The sequence below is a fragment of the Salvelinus namaycush genome, chromosome 8 (genome assembly GCF_016432855.1).
Source record: "Salvelinus namaycush isolate Seneca chromosome 8, SaNama_1.0, whole genome shotgun sequence".
In the NCBI taxonomy this organism is placed as follows: Eukaryota; Metazoa; Chordata; class Actinopteri; order Salmoniformes; family Salmonidae; genus Salvelinus; species Salvelinus namaycush.
This window is the reverse complement of record NC_052314.1, coordinates 52,286,285-52,305,565: the sequence shown is the minus strand read 5'-3', so window position 1 is coordinate 52,305,565 and position 19,281 is coordinate 52,286,285.

Here is a 19,281-nt window from a genome sequence, read left to right as displayed (position 1 = left end):
TCCTCAGTAAAAGGCATTTGACAGCCCACTTGGAGTTTGGCAAAGGCACCTAAAGACCATGAAAAACAAGGTTCTCTGGTCTGATGAAACCAAGATTGAACTCTTTGGCCTGGCTGCAAAGCGTCACAACTGGAGGAAACCTGGCACCATCCTTACGGTGAAGCATGGTTGTGGCTGTGGGGATGTTTTCCAGCAGCAGGGAGACTAGTCTGGATCGAAGAAAGAAAATGAACGGAGCAAAGTACAGAGAGATCCTTGATGAAAATCTGCTCTAGAGTGCTCAGGAACTGGGATGAAGGTTCACCTTCCAACAGAACAACGACCCAAATCAAATCAATCAAATTTTATTTGTCACATACACATGGTTAGCAGATGTTAATGCGAGTGTAGCGAAATGCTTGTGCTTCTAGTTCTGACAATGCAATAATAACCAACGAGTAATCTAACCTAACAATTCCACAACTACTACCTTATACACACAAGTGTAAAGGGATAAAGAATATGTACATAAAGATATATGAATGAGTGATGGTACAGAACGGCATAGGCAAGATGGTATCGAGTAAGGTTTTTACATATGAGATGAGTAATGTAGGGTATGTAAAAATAAAAGTGCATAGTTTAAAGTGGCTAGTGATACATGTATTACATAAAGATGGCAAGATGCAGTAGATGATATAGAGTACAGTATATACATTATATTAAGTGGCATTGTATAAAGTGGCTAGTGATACATTTTTTATCAATTCCCATTATTAAAGTGGCTGGAGTTGAGTCAGTATGTTGGCAGCAGCCACTCTATGTTAGTGGTGGCTGTTAAACAGTCTGATGGCCTTGAGATAGAAGCTGTTTTTCAGTCTCTCGGTCCCTGCTTTGATGCACCTGTACTGACCTCGCCTTCTGGATGATAGCGGGGTGAACAGGCAGTGGCTCGGGTGGTTGTTGTCCTTGATGGTCTTTATGGCCTTCCTGTGACATCGGGTGGTGTAGGTGTCCTGGAGGTGTCCACACAGCCAAGACAACGCAGGAGTGGCTTCGGGACTGAATGTCCTTGAGTTGCCCAACCATTGCCAGGACTTGAACCCAACTGAACATCTCTAGAGATACCTGAACATCGCTGTGCAGTGATGCTCCCCATCCAACCTGACAGAGCTTGAGAGGATCTGCAGAGAAGAATAGGAGAAAATCTCCAAAATTAAGTATGCAAGCCTGTAGCATCCTACCCAAGAAGAAGGCTGTAATCGCTGGCAGAGTACTGAGTAAAGGGTCAGAATACTTATGTAAATGTGATATTTCATTTTTTACTTTGTCATTATGTGGTATTGTGTGTAGATTGATGAGGGGAAAAAAACAATTTAATCAATTTTAGAATAAGGCTGTTGCAGGTAATGTTTCAATTAAGGGACAGAGTGGCGCAGCGGTCTAATGCACTGCATCACAGTGTTAGTGGTGTCACTACAGACCCGGGTTCAAACTGGCTTGCCGAGTTAAACAATTCTTACATTTTTTTATTAAGATGCTGTTGTTGTCTATTTCTCAGCAAATGAAAGACAGTTTGAAAACTTAACACATCTCTCTGCCCCGTTAGTGCATGCCAACCACCCCTAATTCACACTTTCAAATTCCGGTCAAGCCCTGCCCATCATTACCACATGTTGCCAGGCAACACATAGAGCACTTTGGAATGGTAAGGCTAATGTTTTTTATTGATCCAATATGGTGTGTCCCCTTATAACCCAAGACAGCAAGATAATAAATTCCATATAAGACACTATTAGTAAAATATCAACCATATTGTGCATACAGTATTCCTGTAGTGAGGCAGTCTTATTTGACTTTGCATACATGTTTTATTATATTCTCCTTTGACAGAGAACAGAGGGATGTTTTATCAGGTGAGGTTAGCTACAGTTAAACCTAGTGTGACACAGGCACAGCAAAGCCAAGATGGAGGTGAAAATACACTGTGACCAATTACTCTTAGTCTGAGAAAGTCACATCCAGACCTGAAATAGAAATGAGGAGTTGAGGGTAAAGGAGATTGAGAGCATGGTTTGTGGTGTGAGCTGTATTGCGTAAGAAGCTGTACAGTGCTGGAGGAAGGTACCACATCGCTCCTATAAGCAAGTGAGAATGAGAGTGACTGACCCATATAGGCTACTGACTACAGTGAGAACAGACAGAAAAGCGATAACCACACGCTATGGTGAGAAAGAAGCTCATTTCTACATAGCATGCAATGCAATCGCACAAGTACACATGTATATTCACGCAACCACCATACTCTGGGGATGATGAAGGGGTTGATGGAATCCATGTGGGTTGACATGTTCATTTTGATACATGTGTATTTGTAGTCTTAATTGAGCAACCAGAAGCATCTACCACACTCCATTTGTGGGTTTTGTTATTAGACTAACGTCAGGGGCTTATTCAAAGAACCTTGCAAATAGAACAGTGATGTACAGAAGATCAGAAGTCGTCTGTGTAGGCCTATATTCTGTAGAACACATTCATTTCAGCTATGCTTCTGATCATATGTAAATAAAATAACTACACCAAAGTCATAGAAAGAGACATGCAACTCTGATGGTAGCTGCAGAATCCTGGATAACTTTCAAATATAGTATTTTTAAATCGTGCATAGCTTTGAAAATATATAGCATCTGACAACTCAAACATTCTACAAATGCAATTTGTTTTTCAGTTATTTTCAAAATGCAGTTCTGGACGTATTTATTCCATTTTCTTTTGTACTGCGCTGTTTTCTCTTGACACATTTACGACCATTTTCCATTCTCTCACAATGGACATTAACATTCAGTAACCTTCATTGTAAATGTACACAATACCACAATACATCTGTTGTGGTTGAAGGATCGAAACCATGCGTCTTCTTCAGTCCGGCCAGAGTCCGTCATAGAACAGGAAGTTACCAAAACACAGAAGTAGATAAAAATCTGTGGTTTTCGACAATGGGTTTATGGGATAGCTAGCAACTTGTAAATAATTACCCATTCCTATAAGTGGGTACTATTTTTATGACTGTTACCTCCCATTTTACTTTATTGTAAATGTACTGATGTTTGTTTTTGATGATAATTAAAAGCAGGTCGCAAGCTAGAATTTAGCGTAGCTTTTAGCTAGCTAGTTAGATGCTCTGTACGCTAGCATGACTTGCTAGAAAGTTACAGAAATAAGTTGATGAAAAAGTAACTGAACAAACATGTATATTATCAACTGAAACAATATTTTTCTACTGCATTGAATGAAAAGGTCATATTTTGCAATCTCCCAAAATAAATTAAATCCCTGACGAGAAACTATGCTATATTTTGTATTGCGTGTTGTGAAACCCTCCCTGAGCTCTATTGCAGTATTGCAGTAGGTTTGTAATAACTGCAATATATACATTCCTACTGTACTGCAATATATTTGTAGCTAAGGGAAGGCTTATTCGAAGATAGCTTAGCCTACTCTCTGAATAGCCATCAATATTTCAAGATCAATGCATGGGTTGTCAATTTAAGACTTCAAAATGTATGTATTTTTAGATAGGCCTAACAAGAATCAGGTGTTACAATTATACAGCAGTCCCAACAACGCTGTGTAAACTTGAATAATCCTCAGTTGCAATACGGTTTTGGAAACCTTTGAAACGTTACTTTCAAATCATCGAGAAATCATTTTTAAAAACAAAAAGGATCCCACGGCCATATTTCCATATTACACCAACTCTGTGTGTGCTTGTTCATGGAACAGAAAGAGCTATCCAGCATCTCAGAACACCTGTGTGTAACAGAAGAGGGAAGCCAGAAAAGTGTTGAACTGAAAATATAAATGTATTAATCAAGACTCGCTGACTGTTTTGGCTGCAAGAGCCAGTTCAATTCTGGACATAAAATATAAAGATCTTGGACGGTAATGGAGTAGGCTACCGGTTGCTTGCCTATCAGCAGATTAATTTCTCTTTCCACTGCTGTTATAGAGACATCCTCTTGTTTATCTTATCTGAGCATAGGCCTGTCTATGGCATTTTATTACACAAATATTTACAGAGGAGGGAGAGACGGCAGGTGAGAGAGAGCATGGATGGTGGTGTGTGAGTGCAAGTGTGTGTGTGTGGTTATTTAGAGGCCCCAGCCAGAGGCCATGTCTGAGGCACCCGCCCATGTCTATTTAACACAATCATGGTTGCTGAATGAAGGGAAGTTCGGAGCCGGCTCTTTTAGGTGAATGAATCAGAATGAAAACGCTAGCTGATAATACTTTTCCTGACAGATTTGTTCTTCAAAAGCTGTTTGCAGTCCAGAAAAAGGACAGTTATTTTAAAATATATAGGTCCATTATCATTTCTACATATTTTCTATCTGTTCTCTTTCAGTCGGTCACTCGGTATAACATACTATGCGGAGTTAACGACCAATCATATTTACCTGAAGAAATCAGGCCCAACAGGTCAATGGATGCCTAGCCCGCACTCGAAAGCCCGTCTTCCTGATGTTAATACCGGGGCACACATTCATTTCTTCAATTCTTTGCTCTTCAGATCACCTGAAGGAAGAATGTGTCAAGGAATTTACAAAATGTTCAATCACACAAAGACTACCAAATTCAGCTGTGACTTAGGTCTATGATAGTGGGTTGAGAGTACTGGTGCCCCTAGATTTTGTCAGTTTTGGGTCTTGGTATCGGTCTTTGTATTTGCTAAAAGCCAACTATTTTCTGCTCTGCCTGTGTAGCTAATTCTTCCTTGCTTGAGTAAGATGGCCAGTGGTAAGATTAAGTTCACAAAGGCTAACCAGCCGAGTTTAAACTTCCGGCCATACCCTAGGGCATGTAGTTTCACAATGCAAATGAAAGATACTCAGGAGTGCTGTCCTGTTTGTCTGGGGTAGAAACACACTCAGGAGGCTTTGGATCGTACCAGTTTGTGTGACCATTGTCTCTGGCTGTGTTCAACTTCCATTGAGTGTTGGGCTGACTTTGTGAGAGAAATTGGGGCCCCAAAGGGTCTTCCGGTGAAGCGACCTCAGGAATGGGGAAGTCTGAAGCCTGAAGAGAGCAGAGCCGATTTCTCTGGCAGTGTTTAGAGTACAGATTCTGGGATGATATACTATCCCTGGTTGGCTCTGGAGGATTTTCAGAGTTTGAATAGGATTAACTCAGTCTGGTGGAGCCTAAAGCCCCGGCTTTGGATTTCGGCGGGGGAGAGTGAACTATTGGTCTTCTCCACTGCAGTGGAGTTCCACCAGCTTTGGGGGAATGTATTTATCTCCTGTCCCTGCAGTGGTAAAGCGTCGCTTACCCCTCTTTAAAGATTTTGCCGATGAGCTAAAGGCGAGCTGTGATACCCCTCTTTCGACCAAGCTGGTGAAGTGATGTGCCCTTTGGGACTCCCAATCACGGCCAGATATGATACAGTCTGGATTCAAACCAGGGACTGAGATGCAGTGCCTTAGACTGCTGTGGCACTCAGGAGCCCAGTAGAGGGTATGGGAGGAGGCTGGGCGATCTGCACACTGCTGATGGATGGAAAGCTGGCGAGTTACTTTGCTCCAGATGCTAAAAAGGGGGATAATCCTAGCTCGGTGCTTCCGAATAAACAGTGCCGATTCTCAGAGCATCAGCTGGACAGAGAGTACCAAGCTGCGGGTGTCGCGGACCGGTTGTTGAAAGTGGTTGCAATGCTATAGAAGTATCATATCGATTTGCTGCAAGAGTTTAAAACCTCTACCGCTTCTCTCGCCCGGATCCGGGATCCTCCTCATCAAAAAAGCTGACTAGCATAGCCTAGCCTAACGCGACAGGGATATCATATAATATAATTTTCATGAAATCATAAGTCCAATACAGCAAATGAAAGATAAACATCTTGTGAATCCAGCCATCATTTCAGATTTTTAAAATGTTTTACAGCGAAAACACAATATGTATTTCTATTAGCTAACCACAATAGCAAAAGACTCAACCGCATATTTTCACCATTTTTCTACCGCATAGGTAGCTATCACAAAACCGACCAAATAGAGATATAATTAGTCACTAACCAAGAAACAACTTCATCAGATGACAGTCTTATAACATGTTATACAATAAATGTATGTTTTGTTCGAAAATGTGCATATTTGAGGTATAAATCATAGTTTTACATTGCAGCCACCATCAAAAATAGCACCAAAACAGCCAGAATAATTACAGAGAGCAACGTGAAATACATAAATACTCATCATAAAACATTTATGAAAAATACATGGTGTACAGCAAATGAAAGATAAACATCTTGTGAATCCAGCCAATATTTCCGATTTTTTAAGTGTTTTACAGCGAAAACACAATATAGCATTATATTAGCTTACCACAATAGCCAAACACACAAATGCATTTATTAGCAGCAAAAGGTAGCGATCGCAAAAACCAGCAAAAGATATAAAATTAATCACTAACCTTGACCAACTACATCAGATGACAGTCTTATAACATCATGTTATACAATACACTTATGTTTTGTTCGAAAATGTGCATATTTAGAGCTGCAAACCGTGGTTATACATTGTGAATATGTAGCATCGATTCACCAAATTGTCCGGAGCAATTTTGGACACTCACCTAATCTGACCAAAGAACTCATCATAAACTTCACTAAAAATACATGTTGGACAGCAAATGAAAGATACACTAGTTCTTAACCTGTTTGGCGTACAAGCCCGACGTCGGTACACTTATGACAACAGCCAGCTCAAAGTGCAGGGCGCGAAATTCAAAAGATAATTTTTTAAATATTTAACTTTCACACATTAACAAGTCCAATACAGCATATGAAAGGTACACATCTTGTGAATCCAGCCAACATGTCCGATTTTTTAAATGTTTTACAGGGAAGACAAAATATGTAAATCTATTAGCTAACCACGTTAGCAAAAGACACCACTTTGTTTACTACAACAGTTTTTTACTCCATCAGTAGCTATCACAAATTCGACCAAATAAAGATATAAATAGCCACTAACCAAGAAACAACCTCATCAGATGACAGTCTGATAACATATTTATTGTATAGCATATGTTTTGTTTGAGAAATTTGCATATTTCAGGTATAAATCATAGTTTACATTTCAGCTACAATCAGAAATTGCACCGAAAGCAGCCATAATATTTACAGACACCAACGTCAAATACCTAATTACTCATCATAAAACATTTCTGAAAAATACATAGTGTACAGCAATTGAAAGACAGGCATCTTGTGATTCCAGACAATATTTCCGATTTATTAAATGTTTTACAGCGAAAACAAAATGTAGCGTTATATTAGCGTAGCCACAATAGCCAGAAACACTTGGACGCCGACGACCAGTTCACATGCATGACAGATATTAGAAATAGCATCATAAAATGTTTCTTACTTTTGGTGATCTTCCGTCAGAATGTTGGACAAGGTGTCCTTTGTCCAGAACAGTCGTTGTTTAGATCTGGAACGGCAAATTTCCCTCTTCATTTAGCATGGGCACTTGCCAGGTGGCACGGATCTCTCCAACGTCAACAAAGTCAGAGAACAGAACACGGCAAAACTCCCGAAAAAATTTCAATAATCTGATTAAACTATATTGAAAAAACATACTTTACGATGATATGGTCACATGTATCAAATAAAATCCGAGCCGGAGATAGTTGTCGTCCATTACGGCAGCTAAACAGAAGGCAATCCCACTGTCCAACTGGCGCTCCCAAGAGTACCGGAAATGAGGGACACGTCATACAAAGAGCTTGTATTCCAATTCAGATGAAGATAAACACAAAATTTCTTCTCTCACAGCCTCTTGACATCCAGAGGAAGGTCTATGAAGTGTACGTAGACTCTTACGTATCATGCCCATGTATAGGCAGGAAGTTGAACAGAGCATCGATTTCAGACATTCCACTTCCTGGTCAGGAAATGTGCTGCAGAATGAGTTCTGTTTCACTCAGAGAAATAATTCAAACGGTTTTAGAAACTAGAGAGTTTTTTCTATCCAATAGTAATAATAATATGCATATTGTACGAGCAAGAATTGAGTACGAGGCCGTTTGAAATGGGCATCTTTTAGCTGGCTACTCAATACTGCCCCTTGCAGCCATAAGAAGTTAATGCAACCGCCGTGTTAGATTTAAAAAAATAACTTTACCATAACAAACAGCTTACGTTATAGCGAGACAGCGCCCGCAAAAAGGGCGGATAATAGGACTAAACATTTTCCACAGAAATACGAAATAACATCATAAATTCTTACTTTTGCTGAGCTTCCATCAGAATCTTGTACAAGGAGTCCTAGGTCCAGAATAAATCGTTGTTTGGTTTTAGAATGTCCTTCTCTCCTGTCGAATTCGCTCCACAAGGCTAGCCATGTGGCGCGAACATGCCCATCTTCTCTTGACGCATAGAACGGAAAACTCCAAAAGTCCCATTAAACGTTGAATAAACTGATGAAACTCGGTTGAAAAAACCTACTTTATGATGTTTTTCTAATATGTATCAAATAAAAACAAAGCCGGAGATATTAGCCGTGTATACCGAACGCTTATTAGAAGACAATATGGAGGTGCTTCCCGCGCCTAGGTAGAGAAAGGAAATTGTGGACACGTCATTCCAAGAGCTCTTGTTCGACCTCAGATCAAGCTAGACACCCCATTCCACCTTCCACTGCCTGTTGACATCTAGTGGAAGGCGTATGCAGTGCATGCATATCCATAAATATAAGGCAATTCAATAGGCAGGCCCTGGAACAGAGCATCGTTTTCAGATTTTTCACTTCCTGTCTGGAAGTTTGCTGCAAAATGAGTTCTGTTTTACTCACAGATATAATTCAAACAGTTTTAGAAACTTGAGAGTGTTTTCTATCCAATAGTAATAATAATATGCATATTGTACGATCTACGAGGCAGTTTAATTTGGGCACGATTTTTTCCAAAGTGGAAACAGCGCCCCCATATTGACAAGAAGTTCAAGAACATGGAGGTGGGGTTCTCATGTGCCGGGTAGTGACTGCAGGGTCATCATGACCGAAGCATCCTTACTGGGATATGGAGTGCTACTCAGAAAGAGGGATTTGGTAAACAGCGCAAAGGATGCTACATATTAATTCCCTAGAGCTACAGACAGTTTTGCTATAGCTGAGGTTTTTTGTTCAGATGTTGGAGGGCCTGTATGTGCTGGTAAGGTCTATCAACAGGCGGGGGGGGGGATGTGGTCTCTCTCTCTCCTAAACCTGGCACGTTATCTGTTCTTAAGGAGCAGTGCGAATTTCCTGTCGCTCAGGGCAATGTATCTTCCCAGATATCTCCACGGAGTGGAGACTGCACCGCTCGGTGGTTGAGTTTCTCCTTTTCAGAACTCTTTGGTGGACATTTTGACGTTCTTGCAATAACTTTTTGTGTAGGGCCTTTCTTTTTCCACATTGAAGGTTTAAATGGCAGCCATTTTGGCGTGTCATGTAGGGATTGAAGGCTCTACCATCAAACACACAGCGTACGTGTGTGTTTCACCAAGTCACGACAGGTGTTCTAATGTTGTGGACTTGAGGTTCTGTCATTTTAGACTCGCAAGGTGAGTATTGTTTTTGAAATCATGGAGTCTATGGAATTGGTCTACATGTGCCTCTGACAGTGCAGACTTCTTGGGTAAGTATTAGAGAAAAAGGTGGCTTCTGTAACTAGGGCTGCACGATATAGGCAAAAAATCATATAGCGTTTTTTTTTTAACCAAATATTTCAAATGCAATTTGACTTGCAATATACATCAAAACACTTGCGTGAACTGTTGGAATAATAGAAGTAGGATGATGTATATTTAGAAGCAAAGTGGAAAGCAGCATCATTCTTGTTTGCAACCATCTGTTGACTGCATTTGACCTAACAGAACAGCATGCAAACTTATAGTAAATACTACAGTGAGGAGGAGGAATTGTGCTGGTTGAGTGGCGGGGCCGGACTTGTTGTGTGTGAAAAGCAGCCGCAAGAGGGGAAAAAAACGGAGTAAAAGAAAGAAAGGACGCGATACACGGCTGGATGTCATTTCAAGATATTGCATGCCATATGGATCTCTTGTGGTATGGATATCTGAATTCAATTAGTTGTGCAGCTTTATGGAGCCGGTGGAACCTGTGTGTGCTTGGACTGCCGTGGGCCTCCTAGTTTGGTACCCTCTAAACCGGCTTGGGGTGTGACCATTATCCCAGAAACCCTTGACCCAATCCAATTTGCATACCTTCCCAACAGATACAGAGGATGCAATCTCTATTGCACCCCACACTTCCCTTTCCCATCTGGACAAAAGGAACACCTACTTGAGAATGCTATTCATTTACTACAGCTCAGCGTTCAACACCATAGTGCCCTCAAAGCTCATCACTCATCATGTGCTTGGCCCTCCTATGTTGAACATAATAAACGGCTCTCTATCCACCGGATGTGTACCAAACTCACTAAAAGTGGCAGTAATAAAGCCTCTCTTGATAAAGACAAACCTTGAACCAGAAAATATAAAAAACTATCGGCCTATATCGAATCTTCCATTCCTCTCAAAAAAAATTGAAAAAGCTGTTGCGCAGCAACTCACTGCCTCCCTGAAGACAAACAATGTATACGAAATGCTTCAGTCTGGTTTTAGACCCCATCATAGCACTGAGACTGCACTTGTGAAGGTGGTAAATGACCTTTTAATGGCGTCAGACCGAGGCTCTGCATCTGTCCTCGTGCTACTAGACCTTAGTGCTGCCTTTGATACCATCGATCACCACATTCTTTTGGAGAGATTGGAAACCCAAATTGGTCTACACGGACAAGTTCTGGCCTGGTTTAGATCTTATCTGTTGGAAAGATATCAGTTTGTCTCTGTGAATGGTTTGTCCTCTGACAAATCAACTGTACATTTCCGTGTTCCTCAAGGTTCCATTTTAGGACCACTATTGTTTTCAGTATATATTTTACCTCTCGGGGATGTCATTCGAAAACATAATGTTAACTTTCACTGCTATGCGGATGACACACAGCTGACATTTCAATGAAACATGGTGAAGCCCCAAAATTGCCCTCCCTAGAAGCCTGTGTTTCAGACATAAGGAAGTGGATGGATGAAAACTTTCTACTTTTAAACTCGGACAAAACAGAGATGCTTGTTCTAGGTCCCAAGAAACAAAGGGATCTTCTGTTGAATCTGACAATTAATCTTGATGGTTGTAAAGTCGTCTCAAATAAAACTGTGAAGGACCCCTGGCGTTACTCTGGACCCTGATCTCTCTTTTGACGAACATATCAAGACTGTTTCAAGGACAGCTTTTTTCCATCTACGTAACATTGCAAAAATCTAAAATTTTCTGTCCAAAAATGATGCAGAAAAATTAATCCATGCTTTTGTTACTTCTAGGTTAGCCTGTCTAGGACGGGGGTGCCGCTAGCGGCACTCCTCCCACATTCCACTGAAAAGGCAGAGCGCGAAATTCAAAAAAAATATTTTTTTAAAATATTTAACTTTCACACATTAACAAGTCCAATACAGCTAATGAAAGACACAAATCGTGTGAATCCAGCCAACATGTCCGATTTTTAAAATGTTTTACAGGGAAGACACAATATGTAAATCTATTAGCTAAACACCTTAGCAAAAGACACCATCTTTTCTTTGTCCACCAACACCACTAGCTATCACCAATTCGGCTAAACTAAGATATTGATAGCCACTAACCAAGAAAAAACCTCATCAGATGACAGTCTGATAACATATTTATGGTATAGGATAGGTTTTGTTAGAAAAATGTGCATATTTCAGGTAGAAATCATAGTTTACAATTGCACCCACCGTCACAACTAGACTAGAATAAATACATAGAGCAACGTGTATTACCTAATTACTAATCATCAAACATTTCGTAAAAATACACAGCATACACTAATCGAAAGACACAGATCCTGTGAATACAGACAATATTTCAGATTTTCTAAGTGTCTTACAGCGAAAACACAATAAATCGTTATATTAGCATACCACATGTGCAAACATTACCAGAGCATTGATTCTAGCCAAAGAGAGCGATAACGTCAACATCGCCAAAATATATGAATTTTTTCACTAACCTTCTCAGAATTCTTCAGATGACACTCCTGTAACATCATATTACAACATACATATAGAGTTTGTTCGAAAATGTGCATATTTAGCCACCAAAATCATGGTTAGACAATGACAAAAGTTGCCCAGCTGGTCAGAAAATGTCGTGCGCCATATTAGACAGTGATCTAGTCGTATACATAAATACTCATAAACGTGACTAAAAAATATAGGGTGGACAGCGATTGATAGACAATTTAATTCTTAATACAATCGCTGATTTACATTTTTTAAATTATCCTTACTTTTCAATACAGTTTGCGCCAAGCGAAGCTACGTCTAACAAAATGGCGTCATAAGCGATTAACATTTTTCGACAGAAACACGATTTATCATAATAAATTGTTCTTACTTTGAGCTGTTCTTCCATCAGAATCTTGGGCAAAGAATCCTTTCTTGGGTCTAATCGTCTTTTGGTCGAAAGCTGTCCTCTTGCCATGTGGAAATGCCCACTGCGTTCGGCATGAACTGGAAACGTGCCCAGAGATTCAAAGTGTCTCAGAAATAAATGTCCCAAAATCGCACTAAACGGATATAAATTGCTATAAAACGGTTTAAATTAACTACCTTATGATGTCTTTAACACCTATTACAAGTAAAAACATGACCGGAGAAATATTACTGGCTACACTAATGCTTGGAAAAAGAGCAGGTCGGTGTCCACCGCGTGTCCGGCGCAGCTGGAAAAGAGTTACTACCTACACGTTGATCTGTTTTATAGAGGCTGTGATTGCGCAATCGACACCATTCAAAGCGTCATCACGTAAAGACATCCAGGGGAAGACGTAAGCAGTGTCTGTATCCTCATAGCATTCACGGGGACCTTTAAACTGACTCCAGATCAGGGGCCAAGATGTGTGAAATCTGACTCCATGTCAGGGAAATTGCTGTAGAATGAGTTCTGTTCCACTCAGAGACAAAATTTCAACGGCTATAGAAACTAGAGACTGTTTTCTATCCAATAATAATAATAATATGCATATTGTACGAGCAAGAATTGAGTAGGAGGCCTTTTTGAAATGGGCACCTTTTTCTCTGGCTACTCAATACTGCCCCTTGAGCCCAAAGAGGTTAAACTACTGCAATGCTCTACTTTCCGGCTACCCGGATAAAGCACTAAATAAACTTCAGTTAGTGCTAAATACGGCTGCTAGATTCCTGACTTGAACCCCAAAATTTGATCATATTACTCCAGTGCTAGCTTCCCTACACTGGCTTCCTGCTAAGGCAAGGGCTGATTTTAAGGTTTTACTGTTAACCTACAAAGCGTTACATGGGCTTGCTCCTACCTATCTTTCCGAGTTGGTCCTGCCGTACATACCTACACGTACGCTACGGTCACAAGATGCAGGCCTCCTAATTGTCCCTAGAATTTGGAGGCAGGGCTTTCTCCTATAGATCTCAATTTTTATGGAATGGTCTGCCTACCCATGTGAGAGACGCAGACTCGGTCTCAACCTTTAAGTCTTTACTGAAGACTTATCTCTTCAGTAGGTCATATGATTGAGTGTAGTCTGGCCCAGGAGTGTGAAGGTGAACGGAAAGGCTCTGGAGCAACGAACCACCCTTGCTGTCTCTGCCTGGCCGGTTCCCCTCTCTCCACTGGGATTCTCTACCTCTAACCCTATTACAGGGGCTGAGTCACTGGCTTACTGGTGCTCTTTCATGCCGTCCCTAGGAGGGGTGCGTAACTTGAGTGGGTTGAGTCACTAACGTGATCTTCCTGCCCCCCCCTTGGTTTGTGCCGTGGCGGAGATCTTTGTGGGCTATACTCGGCCTTGTCTCAGGATTGTAAGTTGGGGGTTGAAGATATCCCTCTAGTGGTGCGGGGGCTGTGCTTTGGCAAAGTGGGTGGGGTTATATCCTTCCTGTTTTGCCCTGTCCGGGGGTATCATCGGATGGGGCCACAGTGTCTCCTGACCCCTCCTGTCTCAGCCTCCAGTATTTATGCTGCAGTAGTTTATGTGTCGGGGGGCTAGGGTCAGTTTGTTATATCTGGAGTACTTCTCCTGTCTTATCCGGTGTCCTGTGTGAATTTAAGTATGCTCTCTCTAATTCTCTCTTTCTCTCTTTCTTTCTCTCCTTCGGAGGACTTGAGCCCTTGGACCATGCCTCAGGACGACCTGGCATGTTGACTCCTTGCAGTCCCCAGTCCACCTGGCCGTGCTGCTGATCCAGTTTCAACTGTTCTGCCTGCGGCTATGGAGTCCTGACCTGTTCACCGGACGTGCTACCTGTCCCAGACCTGCTGTTTTCAACTCTCTAGAGACTGCAGGAGCGTTAGAGATACTCTTAATGATCGGCTATGAAAAGCCAACTGACATTTACTCCTGAGGTGCTGACTTGCTACACCCTCGATAACTACTGTGATTATTATTATTTGACCATGCTGGTCATTTATGAACATTTGAACATCGTGGCCATGTTCTGTTATAATCTTCACCCGGCACAGCCAGAAGAGGACTGGCCACCCCTCATAGCCTGGTTCCTCTCTAGGTTTCTTCCTAGGTTTTGGCCTTTCTAGGGAGTTTTTCCTAGCCACCGTGCTTCTACACCTGCATTGCTTGCTGTTTGGGGTTTTAGGCTGGGTTTCTGTACAGCACTTCGAGATATTCGCTGATGTACGAAGGGCTATATAAATACATTGGATTTGATTTGATTTGATCACTAAGCTAAGGACCCTGGAACTAAACACCTCTCTCTGCAACTGAATCCTGGACTTCCTGATGGGCCGCCCCCAGGTGGTAAGGGTAGGTAACATAACATCTGCCACGCTGATCCTCAACACTGGGGCCCCTCAGGGGTGGGTGCTCAGTCCCCTCCTGTACTCCCTGTTCACCCATGACTGCATGGCCAAGCACGACACACCATCATTAAGTTTGCCGACGACACAATAGTGGTAGGCCTGATCACTGACAATGATGAGACAGCCAATAGGGAGGAGGTCAGAGACCTGGCCGTGTGGTGCCAGGATAACAACCTCTCCCTCAACTTGATCAAGACAAAGGAGATGATTGTGGACTACAGGAAAAGGAGGACCAAGCAAGCCCCCATTCTCATTGACGGGGCTGTAGTGGAGCAGGTTGAGAGCTTCAAGTTCCTTGGTGTCCACATCACCAACAAACTACATTGGTCCAACCACACCAAGACAGTTGTGAAGAGGGCACGACAAATCTCGCTCAGGAGATTTAAAGGATTTGGCATGTGTCTTCAGATCCTCAAAAGGTTCTACAGCTTCACCATCACAATTTTTTATTTAACCTTTTTTTAACTAGGCAAGTCAGTTAAGAACAAACTCTCATTTACAATGACGGCCTGCTCCGGCCAAACCCGGACAACACAGGGACAATTGTGCACCAATCATGGCCAGATATGATACAGCCTGGATTTGAACCAGGTACTATCGTGACATCTCTGGCACTAAGATGCTTAGACTGCTGCACCACTTGGTAGCCAAAATTTGCCTCTGTTTTGAATATTGGCCAACTGACAGAGCTCGCACTTCCTCTTGAACTTTTTCTGACACTGTAACAGGAACATTGGTTTAGGAAACGCCCCCAATATGTATCATTGAAGGAGAATTATTATGATGTTTTATTTAGCCTTTGTTTATCCAGGTTAGTCTCATTGAGATAAAATACATTTTTCAAAAGAGACCTTGTCCAACAGAGATAGCAGCAGGGGGGAGCAATGTTTGATACAAATATCAGACATACTGTAACAACTTAAGAGACATAGACACACCATAAAAAATTAACATTTACATAGACAGACATACATTTCAATTACAGAAACATACAATCGTCTTAGATAAAAATATATCATATGTACCACAGCATCAAGTCCGAATGACAATCACATTCCTTAGTGACATGTGAGTCAACCAAACATTCAAACTCCAAGGAAACAATATCCTGGAGATTCATGCTGTTCTGGACAGAATTACATAAACATGGGAATTCGTTGCTAAAATACATTTTGCTATGATCAGTTCTGATTTTAGTAACCGTTAAAAGTAAGTAGTGAGACCGTAACTGGTGTTTATTTCCTGACCTTATCAAAGAAGAACAGCGATAAAGTCGCAGTTTTCCCAAAATGCCCTTCATATCATAGTATAACAATGTGTAAGCGTAGTAGAGTCAACGATGAACAGCCAACAGCACTATAGAGATCACAGTGATGTGTCAGATGCTTTGGGTTGCTAATAAACCTAAGAGCTGCATGATACACACAATCAATTACCTTCAGGGTTGTGCTTGAGGTCTGTTTATAAATTATATCACTATAGTCCAAGACATACAGGAATGTACTCCGTACCAGCTATTTTCTGGCCTCCTAAGAAAAACAAGCCTTATGCCGGTAATAAAAAAAACTATTCTCAACTTGATCGTCTTTACCAGGTTCTCAACATGATTAAGGAAACTCAGCTTCACTTGCTGTTTGGAATGTCCTTCCAAAGAAGTAATGACACGGTTTTCAGAGTGTTTAGTATTGGAAATGTATTTTGTTTTAGAGGAATTCAGAAGAAGCTTCACATCATACTGATTATGTTGAAGGATGTTAAAAGCTGTTTGAGCTTTTTCAAAAGCCAAAGTCAAACTGCTGCCACTTGAATAGAGAACAGTGTCATCCACATAGAAATGTACTGTACAACAAATAAAATGTATTGGACACATACACATATTTAGCAGATGTTATTGCAGGTGTAGAAAAATGCTTGTGTTCCTAGCTCCAACAGTGCAGTAGTATCTAACAATTCAGAACAATACACACAAATCTAAAAGTAGAAGAATGGAATTAAGAAATATATAAATATTGTGACAAGCATTGCCTGAGTGGCATTGACTAAAATACAGTAAAATACAGTATATACATATGAAATGAGTAAAACAGTATGTAAACATTATTAAAGTGACTAGTGTTCCATTTAAAGTCCACCAACAAAATGAAGAACCCTTTGGATCAATTTCAAAGTATGGCAAGTATTTAAGATGCATTTCATGGTATCAAACTGTTGTTCTTTAAAAGTAAATGTCTGTCACATAGAGAAGCTAGATAGCAGAGCGATAGACAAGTGGTTGAGGAAACAGGCAGTGGGCTTCACGTAAAACGTCAATGTGGTCAGAACAGTAAATGAGATGGGGAAGATGGTTGAGAATGCTGTGAATGTCTCAATAATGACACTGTTAAAGCGTGAGAAGAAAAAACCTGTGGGTTATGAGGGTGTTGTAGTTATCATAGTGTCATAGTTGAGTGTCTGAACGTGGTGAACTGTTCTTGTTCTGGTTAAAAACACTCCCGTAGAACAAGAAAAGAGACTTCTTTAGTGCCATTAGTACATCTGAATGAACTGACAACTGCTAACTGGTTTAACTAGCTAACATAACCCTCTCAAAATAGGTTTCTAACCTCAAGGGTCTGTTTAAGGATAAATAAATACAATATTTATCTCTAATTGGTAATATTTTTCTAGAGATGTTGTAATGAGTCAATATAAAAACTATTTACTGGCAACATATCCATGTTGCATTCAATGTAGCCTAGTATTTACCAACTATCCTGTATGTGAACGACTGCCTTGGATGTCAAAATGATGGTGGTATTAATTTCAAGATTCAAGATTTTAAAGGTTCAAGATTTACAATATTTCTTAGCTTAAAATTTGAACTCACTCAGTTCTATTATTCCCGTGTGGGACATTAAGCCGCAACAATCTTCTCCCACTGGAGTCTGTCTCATGACCATTAAAGACCCAGCTCATACAGCTCAGCAGCCACCACTGTCTGTCTCATGACCATTAAAGACCCATCTCATCCAGCTCAGCAGCCCCCACTGTCCACCCTATTACAGAAATGTGTCCATTGTTGTCTTACCTCGGTCTTGTCCTGATTCCAAGGCATCAACTCCACAATCCCTCATAAATTACAAACTACAGGCTCTTCTCCAAAATGAATAGGGAAAAAATATACTATACAATATCCCTATGCTTAACGTCACAAAAGTTGAGAAAACCAATCAGAATGCAGGTGAAACATGTCTGTCCAGCTAACCTTCACAAATGTGTCAGTTCAGGTGATATAAGAATGTATTTAACGAGCTGTGAGGAACTGAAGAATAAATGAACGTGTCTGTGACAAAGCTTATCTAGGTAGACATATTTGATTGACATGCATATTATTTAAGAGTAACAGTAATCAATAATAATACATTTCGTTTCTTAACCTGCTTTCAATTAAAAACAATCTCAAAGTGCTAAAAAGTAAGTATATTGTTACTATTGAGTGTACAGTGTATAGTAACTGATTTTAATGAGCTATTATTAGATTTATGTGTTGGGTTAGGTAATTTTAGTTTTAGTTTCACTTAAGTACATTTTGGGGGCTTAAGTCCATGTTAAATCAACTTATCTCAAGTCTGAATAGGGTCCCCATTGCCTACTGAAATTTTTTTTTTTTTACCTTTATTTATCTGTGCAAGCCAGTTAAGAACAAATTCTTATTGACAATGACGGCCTAGGAACAGTGGGTTAACTGCCTTGTTCGGGGGCAGAAAAACAGATTTTTACCTTGTCATCCCGGGGATTCGATCTAGCAACCTTTCGATCTAGCAACCTTTCGATCTAGCAACCCAACATACTCTTGCGCAGTTTTCACATTTTGCCGCCTTAAATAAAAATATTAAAAGGGATTCAATTGGGATTTTTTTCCACTGATCTAAACAACCTACAACACATTTTCAAACTAAAAGAACAATTGTAGAAATGTGACAATACTTTTGGTCCCCTAAATTAGGGGAACTATGTACAAGAAGTGCTGAAATTCCTAAACGGTTCACCCAATGTGGATCAAAATAGACAGCTGACTGTCTTCACTCACAGACACTAAACACATTACGCCCTGTTCAAATCGATCATTATTGTGTCACCTGGTCAAATTGTTTCCAAAGCAGGATGGTGAATCCTTCACAAACATACAATATCCTTTAAAAAAATGCACATCGCTACACCCGCAATAATATCTGCTAAATATGTGCATGTGACCAATAAAATTTCATTTTATTTGATGTAAAAAAATTAAATAAAAAATGTTGTTCCTGGCTGTTTTCTCTCTTTCTCTCTCTCTCTCTCTCTCTCTCTCTCT